A 10,437-nucleotide genomic window follows, 5' to 3' on the forward strand; every position below is an offset into this window, starting at 1 on the left:
AGAATAATCATGCAATAAATTATTAAACATAAAATATAAACATTATTTTACTAATTGCATTAGAAAAATGTTTATACAAACTTACAAGTAATGATAGTCCAGACCTTAAAACACTACCACTGTTCAAATTCCATATTGTTGCCATATAGCACTGTGTAAATTGAAAGTTGCATAATGTTACCTCATTGGTCGGTTATAAATACATTGTTTCTCTATATATAGTATTCGATTTAGACGAAAATAATAATTTACGTGGAATGTCATATTAGTTTTCCATTAAAACTTTGATCTTGCCGTGTGTGTTTATGGACGTTATTAATTATGTTATACTTATTTTTGTATTTCATTAAGAATTAGAACGTGTAGCCCTTTTTGTTAACTGTTTTTAGCAAACGATTCGCGGCTAAATAAGACACGGAAAATGGTTAAAGCGACACTTTCATTTAAAGGTTTAATGTGAACAATATTAAATGAAGCCTTTTTTGGTATTAATATATTTTATTGACATGTTAAATTCGATACTTGAAAAGGTGTTTAGTCTTTAAAAAGATGTCGCTGATATTGTTAATTTCAATAACTGTTAATATGCTTAATGTTGTATAAGAAATTGAATAGTTTCACTGAGTTGTATTCCCGCCTAAAATCCGATATCGTAAAACGCGCAACGGTTAAGAATAAGGTCTGAATAAGTTTAGGTATTCAAATCCGAATATCTGCAGCTGTGCCAGCTGGGAAGCCCCGTTTTAGCTTTAACAACCGCAAGCGAAACAACATACTTTTTTAAGTCTTGCACTAAGACTCCATGATCACAAGTATAGGTCCCTGCTGTGGCGTATGACACCATAGTGCTATTTAGTATTGGTCGGCACAGTATCTGATCATAAAGAGATAATTGGTTTGTGCTGAACACAGGGGCAATAAAACCACAGATCTATCGATAAACAAGATTATTGAGATATCTTTTATTGAACACCGCGATAAAAATGCTCAAACCACGGACTCTAGATTACACGGATAAGAAACATGGCAACATTCTCAGAATCATCACTGCTATATGTGTAATCACCTTACAATTCGTCTAAAAATAATTTATATATTTGAGTTGAAGACGATGTACTGTTGTATAAGTCTGAATAAACTATCTGTCTGCCTGTCTAAATCTAAGCCGTCATCGTCCCAGTGAAAAAAATATATGATTTTGAATAGTTGGACATGATGCCCTGATGTCAAAATACGAAATGCGTAACACCGACCGTGATATTCAAGAATCTTTAATAAATTGATAATTTAAGGTAAATAACATTTCATATAATTATACATAAGTCCCTCGTTGATAATTAACAGCAAACGATGAATGTTTTTGAGACCCATTTTATTTCAAGTATGCATGCAAAGCCGAATAAAATCGAGAGGATCCGCTATATACGCTGTTTCATCATAAAGTTATCACCCTTTCTGTGTTATAAACAAGAGCTGAAATCGTTAATTTGTTAAGATTTATTTATAATAAGCTTTATTGATATGTTTCGTGAACAAAATACCACAATATATTCCATCAAAAATATAATAATCATGGCAAAGGAAATTCAATGGCCGGTTTCTAAACAAAAGCATAATCGCCAAGATCGTAGCATCAGTTCAGTGCGTTAGGAACGCGCGCTACTTTCTTCCGCCTTCATTCCTTAATTACTTTCGTTTTTTTAAACAATTTTTTTCTATCGTATACAGAATTCTATTCTCCTAAGCAAGATGTAATTTTTAAAACTGAACTCCAAATATAAACGCTACAAATTGGTATTAAGTACGAACATGTCAACCGTAAATCTAGATTCTAAAACTCCAATACGGTATGATATTTGCAAAAGTTAAAGTTATAACTCGCCGGGCTGTCGAAGTCAGAAGAAACACTTAATATATGTTTATATATCTGTTTACTATGGAACGTAAGCTTTCTAATGATATATAATTTGTCAAAATCGGCCTAGAAATGAAACTATAATTCAACAAAGTACATCAAAATGTATAACCTCGGCGCTTCGCTTTACGCTAATTGTACAAAATCGATAGCCACAACACGGTAAAACGCGCGGTGGTAAAACATAAAACATAAAATGTGTATTTCTTGTGTTTATCTCGCTATAAATCCATTAATAGCAACGGGAGTATACTAAAACGTATATTTTTTTAAAGAGGAATTAATAAGCAACAAGATAACGTATAAACCAATAAAATCGAATGAATAGTTCTTGCATAAGATTGAATTTACTACAGTAAGGGTCAAATACTCGAATCATCTCCTATCAATATACACTCCGTGATACAACTGGTAGTTTTAACACACACATATAGGTTTCATTTAATTAAAAAGTACAGAAAGCTAAAAAGTGATGTGGTTTGTTGTACAACAACAATTGGTTATGTGTAACCTATTCAAAAAATAATTTCGTTCAAGATAATTCAATGTAATTCTATAAACGACAAACACACTTCGTGTGTTGTGTATGTTTATTTTTAAAAATGTACATAAGTGGTTTAAAAGCACAATTTTTACACATTTAAGAGGTAATCGCTCACATTTATGTCTAATTAATGATAATTTTATGCATTAGCAAAGATTTAACGAGAAAAACTGAAGTTTAAGTTGAACTCAATTTGCTATAGGAAAACGACGGTAGCCGTTTAGACGTAAGCGGGGTAGCTTACGTCTAATTATTTGGACTAGAGCAGACCTAAGCTGGTCAATTTTACACATGCGCCTCAACCTAACGTTTTGATTTCGGGTTAGGTTGTCAAGCTTGTAAAACTGTACCACACTTACAACGTTGACTTACCATGATAAAATCCATTTAACTGTATCCACGACGGTAGTTAATCCGATTATTTCCAGACACATTTGATGATTTCTCCAATTATAAATCGATTTTGTAACGGAAGCACGAGTTGATATATCGGATATTAATATCGTTATGAGCTTGAACATGAAAGGCTACACAACACCAACATCAATCGCAAAATACACATGCACCAATTACATCACCAACGTTGTAAAAATACTATATGATACTTTGTGTATATATATATATATATATATATATATATATATATATATATATATATATATATATATATATATATATGTATATGTATGTGTATATATATATATATAAGCGTGTGTGTATGTGTTTGTAAATAACAAATGTTATTTTGTAAACTGTTAAACATGTATGTAAATATATATGTAAATAACTTTTACTGATAAATGCACCTGATATGTACATGTACCTGAAATCAAACACTATAGCATGCCTACGTGAGTTTTTCTATATTTTTGGCTCTCTAACAAGGAATATACAATCTAACCCCCCCCCCCCCAAAAAAAAAAAGGCTACCTAGATTTAATATCCATTTTTGGTTAACTCAACTTTGTGTGTCAAATATATACTAAATATACCGTTCATATTTAAATTTACACTTTTTAATACATAAACTCTAGTTACATTTCATTAGACTAGAACTTACATTTTTCTCCGAAATGACCCAATAACCCTGGTCTAAGACAAATACACGCTATATTTTTTTTTTCCTTCCATTGCTTCCAAACGTTTATTTATTTATTTATCTTTTTATTGCATCTTCACAATCAAAATGTATCTATATCTCCCCATATATATATGCAGATATCTAACATGATGCAACATATCTCACCATTAACCGGTTGTATATTTCTTTGTCATGTGTTGCATGCGGAATGATGGGCATATTGCCTTTTTTCCTGAATAAACATCTATATATCTATCTATCTATAACTCGACTTCACTCGCTGCGAAATATCTTGGCGGGATGACCTAATTAGGGCTCCACATAGAAAATTTGCTGGGAGTAAAGTCGAAATATAAAGCGAATTTAAATACGAAATTAACGCTAATCACCTTTAACTGATATGGCTGAAAAGTGAGCATCATTTAAAACATAAACAAAAGTAATTAAGGGTATAAACGGCGAAAAATAACCGTCTCGGTATGGACGTCGCCATATTGACTATCACGTGATTACCCCCTCTGCATCTAGTACTTCCTCATTTCAATAGTTGCATCATCAATATCCTAATCGCCGTCCTCATCATCATCGTCGTGGTCTCAATTTGACATCATCATCAACAACAACAACAAAATTACCATAAAGTTAAAGTAATAATCATTTAATCCCCCATCCTAATATCACATCTGCATCTTCATAATCATTACTGTTTTAAAATTAACAATACCATTATCAGCAGCTTTTTCTCGTATCATTTGCTTTGATATGGACATGTCAGGAGCACTAATGTCTGGTTTTTGAAATATTGCTTTGCTTGTGATTAATATAATACGTATCGTATATTATATGTTGATATTAGTGATACCATGTTAAAGGGGCCTTTTCACGTTTTGGTAAATTGACAAAATTAAAAAAAGTTGTTTCAGATTCGCAAATTTTCATTTTAGTTATGATATCTGTGAGGAAACAGTGATACTGAATATTTACCATGCTTTAAAATAGCCATTATATGCATCTTTTGACGATTTAAAAACCTGAAAATTATCAAGCGTTGCAACGCGAAACGATGAAATAATTTGGAGAGTTCTGTTGTTGTCATTATATTTTGTGAAACTACGAGGATTGCTTATTTAAAGTATCAAATACTTCCTTCATTGTATGAGCACTGATGGCCGAGTGATATAAGTGCTAGACTTTTACTCCAGGACTCCAGTGGTTCGAGCCCTGACGAGGGTAACTTATTTGTCCATTTTTAATTTTATTCTTGATTTTATACTGGAGCTTTTAAGATCCAATGTTTACATTTATCAATATAAAGCATGTAATGACAAACTTCAATACATGTCAAAATCTGTGAAAAGGCCCCTTTAATAATAAGATGAAGGTTATGATTATAATGACGATACAGTCGTGAAAAAAAGAAGACTGAAACAATGGCGGCGATGGCACTATGATTTTCTTCTTGTTGATTATGACAAAACACATCATGGTGGGGCTGTGTTTTTGTCGTTAATGATGATGGTTATACTCTGTGGCTAACAATGGTAATACATCACAAACATAAAATATAGAACACACTACACAGTTTTCATTGTCGAATGCCGGTTGACATGTTTGATCCACACGTAACGAACTTTGGTGTTGAACATCAAATATAGGTGGGCATCAAAGTGTTGAGCAACAAGGCACAATTCATTTTTAATCATTACAACATTCAAGATTTAACACACACAGAAATGTAAAAATTGTTGGCACAGTTAATGTATCACCAACGACGGTCATGAACTTGCATAATTTCCAAATGTAGATTTCCTTGGTGACATCATCGTCATGAATCACAAACTACCTGGTTTTTAAATTTTGTTTTCATATTTTGGATTTATTAATGGTTTGATGTTTATATTAATTGTGCTAGAAATCAATCAGGTCTGTAAAATTGCTGCATTTGTTTCCAAAGTATTAGTGCGTGACGTTCAATCATAAAACTATGTTTTGACTCATTGTTTATTTTGAGCGCATGCTTAGAATGTGTTAGAATTGTCCATTATTACTGCTAAATTACATAGTTTATTTCGATTTTGTATATATTAAATTGCATGAGTTATATTAGAATATATATTAAATGTACAAGTAATATATAACAATGTATCTCTTACACTTTAATTGGACAATGGTGTGAATGATTATGTAAATGCTTAATGATGCTTTAAATATAATTTGTCTTCTGCGTGTGTAGCTGAAGTTTGCCAATGTTTATGAAGATTGCCATGACTGAAATTGATATAGTTCACTTTGATTAAAAAAGCAACTTTTGCTTTTGAGTGTAGGGTGCGTTTGTCAAATGTGAGTGATTCTTTTTAATATGATGAATAATATATTCCTAATAACATATAATATTCGTACAAAGGGGTAGGCTTATTTTGAGCGCAGCGTGTGTATTCGGAGCAGAAGGGGGGGGGGGGTAATCGCTGATAATTTGATTTTACTTGACCTATTTATAGTCTCACATTCTTAACGATTACATATGATGCGCGAATATACAACGTTTTCATTATGTACAAGATAAGAATTGATGCAAAGCATCAAAGGGCGTCGGGAATTTCAGTGTAAAAGGCACTCAATGAAGTTACATGGAACGTTTTTTTTTCTACTGTAAATATTAATATGTTGGCCGATTATTTTAAACAAAATAGAAAAAGCTACTGGTATAACCATTATCTATAATTGTGTGTTATAACCCCCAAATAACCATTATTTATTATGTTGTGTTATCACCCCCAAATAACCATTATCTATGATTTTGTGTTGAGCCCCCAAATATTTCATAGTTCATTTTATTTACATTGGTTTCCTTTTTTTACTGGCATCCGTGTACAGTTTTCATTAATGGAACAGAACTGTGTAGGGTTTTAAAAATCTGCTTCATCTTGTAAGCGTAATTTCATATTTTTCTCAACTTCAAGGGGAGATGATTCTGAACTTATTCTTACGTTGCTCATTTACGATAGGGGTCGAGTACTCATTGATATGAAAACGCTGTAAAAGTTTGAAAAAAAATGAATTAAAACTGTAAATTGAATAAAGAAGCTGCATTTCACAATACTTTGAAATTCAGTAAAAGATCATTATAGATTAATTGCTCCGATATTCATCATTTTCAATAGGGTTCGAGTAATACTGATATAAAAACACTCAACAAGTTTGGAAAGATTCAGACGAAAGTTGTGAAATCTTTTAAACAAGTTGAAATTGTTTATTTTGTCAAATTTAATAGAAAAAAATTCTGGACTTATTGTCCCGATGTTTCTCAATTAAAATGAGGTAAAAATGCTCATTGATATGATTTTGATTATGCTTTGATTTGATACAAAACCAGAAAGTTTCGCATATTTGCCCAGTCCCTGTGATCTTTCCCCTGTGATCAGTTGTGGATCAGTTATTTATTAAAACAATTAGCTTAGCATTATTGGCAATAAATGTTGTAATAAACGTAATAGGCACAAATGCAGTACTTATTTACACTAATTTACACAAAAAATCACCACCATGCAAGATATTCTTAAAACAAAAATATATACATTGATCCGTAAAATAACTTCTCCTCCCATAAGCGAAAAAAAAAGCATTACATACTAGTCGCCACTCTCCAGAGCGACGCCAATAAATGTAAATCATAATTTGTTCATTGACTGTTTTGCGTGGTGTGTCCAAAATTATTCCATTTATATTTTATTTACGCCGTGTGTCAATTTGTGAAAGAATGTAGTCCAGGAACTGAATTCTTTGACATTAATGATTGAATTGTACCAATTAAAAATATGTATATTGCTATTATTTGTATCAGTTTAGTTTATTTAGTTTATTGAGAGTTAACGGTTGTTTTTGGTTTATAAAAAGAAACAATGTATCCACTTTGACATACGTGTATTTGCGGATTTACTTAAGGTAATTATTGTAAAGTGTTAATGGGGAATTAAATAAGTTTATATCTATTCAAAAGACACATTGTTATTGGAAACAAAACTGCTCTATAGAGTTTTGCGTATTTATTTCAAAGATTATGGTATAAGAAGTTTTGCTTTAAGCAGCCAGTACAAGATTACGCATATTGATATCAGTAATTCCAGAACAATGGCTTGCTTATTAAACTTATTTATTAAATATAATGGAAAAGAGCCTTTAGGGGTTATTAACATAAAAGAATGGCATTTACAGTATCGAAAAAAACTTCTCGTAATGGAGAGCCGGTTTTCACTTCATCATCGACATAAGTAAGCTATAAGTCTAGGAAGGAATTCTCTGTAAATGATGACCACGGCCTATTTGAAGAAAGTTCTTTTCAGGTAGATATGTTGGATATTTTGTTGAAAGAAAGGATTATCTATGTTCAAAATATCTTATATGATCTATATCTATTGACGGCACAAATATGAAGTGGGCATGTGTATTTACAATTAATTTACAAGAACATTTACTGTTGCTTTGCTTCCTCATACACATTATGAGAATCCAAACAGGCAGATACGCCCAAACAACAAACCACGAAATGAACGTTATTGTTTATGTTGTGAGGACTTGGATTTAGAAGATGAATACCATTTTATATGTATATGCCGTTGCTACACTGATTTAAGAAAAACATATATAAGCCGTATATTTTATATTAACCCATCTGTATTTTAATTCCAAAAGTTATTAATTTCATGTGAAAAATAAGATATTTAAAATGTATGTAAATATATCAAAGAAGCTCTTGTAATTAGAAATTCGATTCTAAATAATACTGTTCAATAAATTTCATTACCGCCTTGATAGTGTATTAGTATTTGTATTCATAAACGTGTATTTCAAGTTATTTAATGTTATGTTGTTATACCTAGTTACCTGACAGAAAATAATCTGTATACTTTAGTATGAAGGCGATGTACTTGTGTATAAGTCTGAATAAACTGTCTGTCTCTCTATATAAACTTGTTGTTCTTTTTAAGGAAGAGGTGATATTATCATTGGGACACGTTTGAAATAATATCTTGCTAGATGAATAGTAATAAGAAATAGTAAATGTAAATGTACGCATGCCTTGCGCACTTTAAAAGATTGATGCTGACACATTCTTATCTACCATGTCTAATAGGCATATTAGAAAGATATAATTCAATTTATATAATAAGAGAGTTATCGCTGATTTATGAAAACTGTAAAAAAAACAACTATTTTAAATAATGGAATTGCCAAATAAAAATACTATCAAATATTAATCAACAGCAGAATACTATCAATAAGTGACATTTATGCATAGGAATTCGTTTCAGCGGTATAGAATAAAACGTTAAACAGGGAACGTGTTTCAAATTGTGGAACCATTAATGCATTTAGACATAGAATATGATATTTGTCTATTTATTCTTCACATTATAACCACCCACCAACTGAAAGTGTAATGATATGGCCCATCACTGGTGTATTGATGTATTTTATCAAATGTAATACAGACAACACAAAACTAAATAATGATTTCATATATGCACTAATAAAAAATACTATTTACATACTTGATAAACGGAAATTTTCGATTGCAAATTGATCATCTTTACTAAGGCAGAAAAAAAACGATGTCTTTTAACCAAAAGTCATCAATGCTGAAATGCGTTATGAAATAAGGCGTATCGAAATGCAGAAGGGTCAGTGTTAATTAATTAGGTCAACATTTAAAAAGGATAATCGATAATTATTAGCAAAAGATACTGAAAAAGAAGTTAAAACAAGCGTAAATTTAATACCACAATTTTTTATATAAACAATTGCATAACAACTTACTTACGTTAAATATTAAGTAACTTGATATAATCAGAAGTAATTTCACGTTCAAGATGGCGTCATAGCGCCGGTTGAAAACATAAGAAAATATTCCTTTAAACTTATGGCTGAATTTGTTACGTTACTTATGCGTTTTTGAAACAAGTATTGAGCAATATCTGACTATTGAAAGAAAACACACAATTATTTGAGTGAAATAATACACAACTAACGTAATGGCCATCCATAACACAGCATAGTAATAAAAGTTAAAGTGGATACGTCAAACAACAACAACAAAAGAGGTAAGCGTGAAACAATGAAATAACAGATACAAATGTTCAACAAATGCATCAGTTGTGCACCTTAAGCTTTGACGTGGAAATAATATATTATATTCACACATTTGTATAAAACAAATCAAAAATTTACTACTAAATGTGTATTACTGATTAACGACTGATTAAAACAAAATTGAGCAAACTTTTGCCAAATTATATTCAGTTCTAAACTTTATGTTAAAGCTATATGTATAGGTTTATTTTAACAGCTTAATTTATGTTCATTTCATTGATTTACTCATAACTTATTGTATAGTGATTGGTATACATTGTCGAAACTTTCCCTTATTCGATTTGCGTTCAATGTTGCCGCTGAATTATCGAAATAAATCTTCGTAATAAATAAGCTAAGAGAGCTAAGCAGAAAAAACGTTCAGCTATTCCGTTATTTCCATCTTTCACAACACGGACCATGTAATAAGCATCGGTAATTGTATTAGCATAGGCTCTTATTTACAAGTATTTTTTACAAAAGTCAAATGAAGTCATAATTATTATCAAGAGGTATTTATAACTTCTGAATTATGTTTTAAATAATTCTTTTCAGTGCAAGTCCATTCAATTTAAGTCCATTAATGGCAATGTCATACATCCAATACAATTCAAACTCAACGACGCATACGAGAGTTAAAACAGTAATACATGCATGTAGATTGCAAGAGAAAGCATAAGGATTCACCCATTTATGCCTAGCGTCTAGAAAAAAGGCCTTGGCAAACAGCGTAAACCCAGATGAGACGCCGCATGATGCGGCGTCTCATCA

Source organism: Dreissena polymorpha, chromosome 3 (genome assembly GCF_020536995.1).
Source record: "Dreissena polymorpha isolate Duluth1 chromosome 3, UMN_Dpol_1.0, whole genome shotgun sequence".
Taxonomy (NCBI): domain Eukaryota; kingdom Metazoa; phylum Mollusca; class Bivalvia; order Myida; family Dreissenidae; genus Dreissena; species Dreissena polymorpha.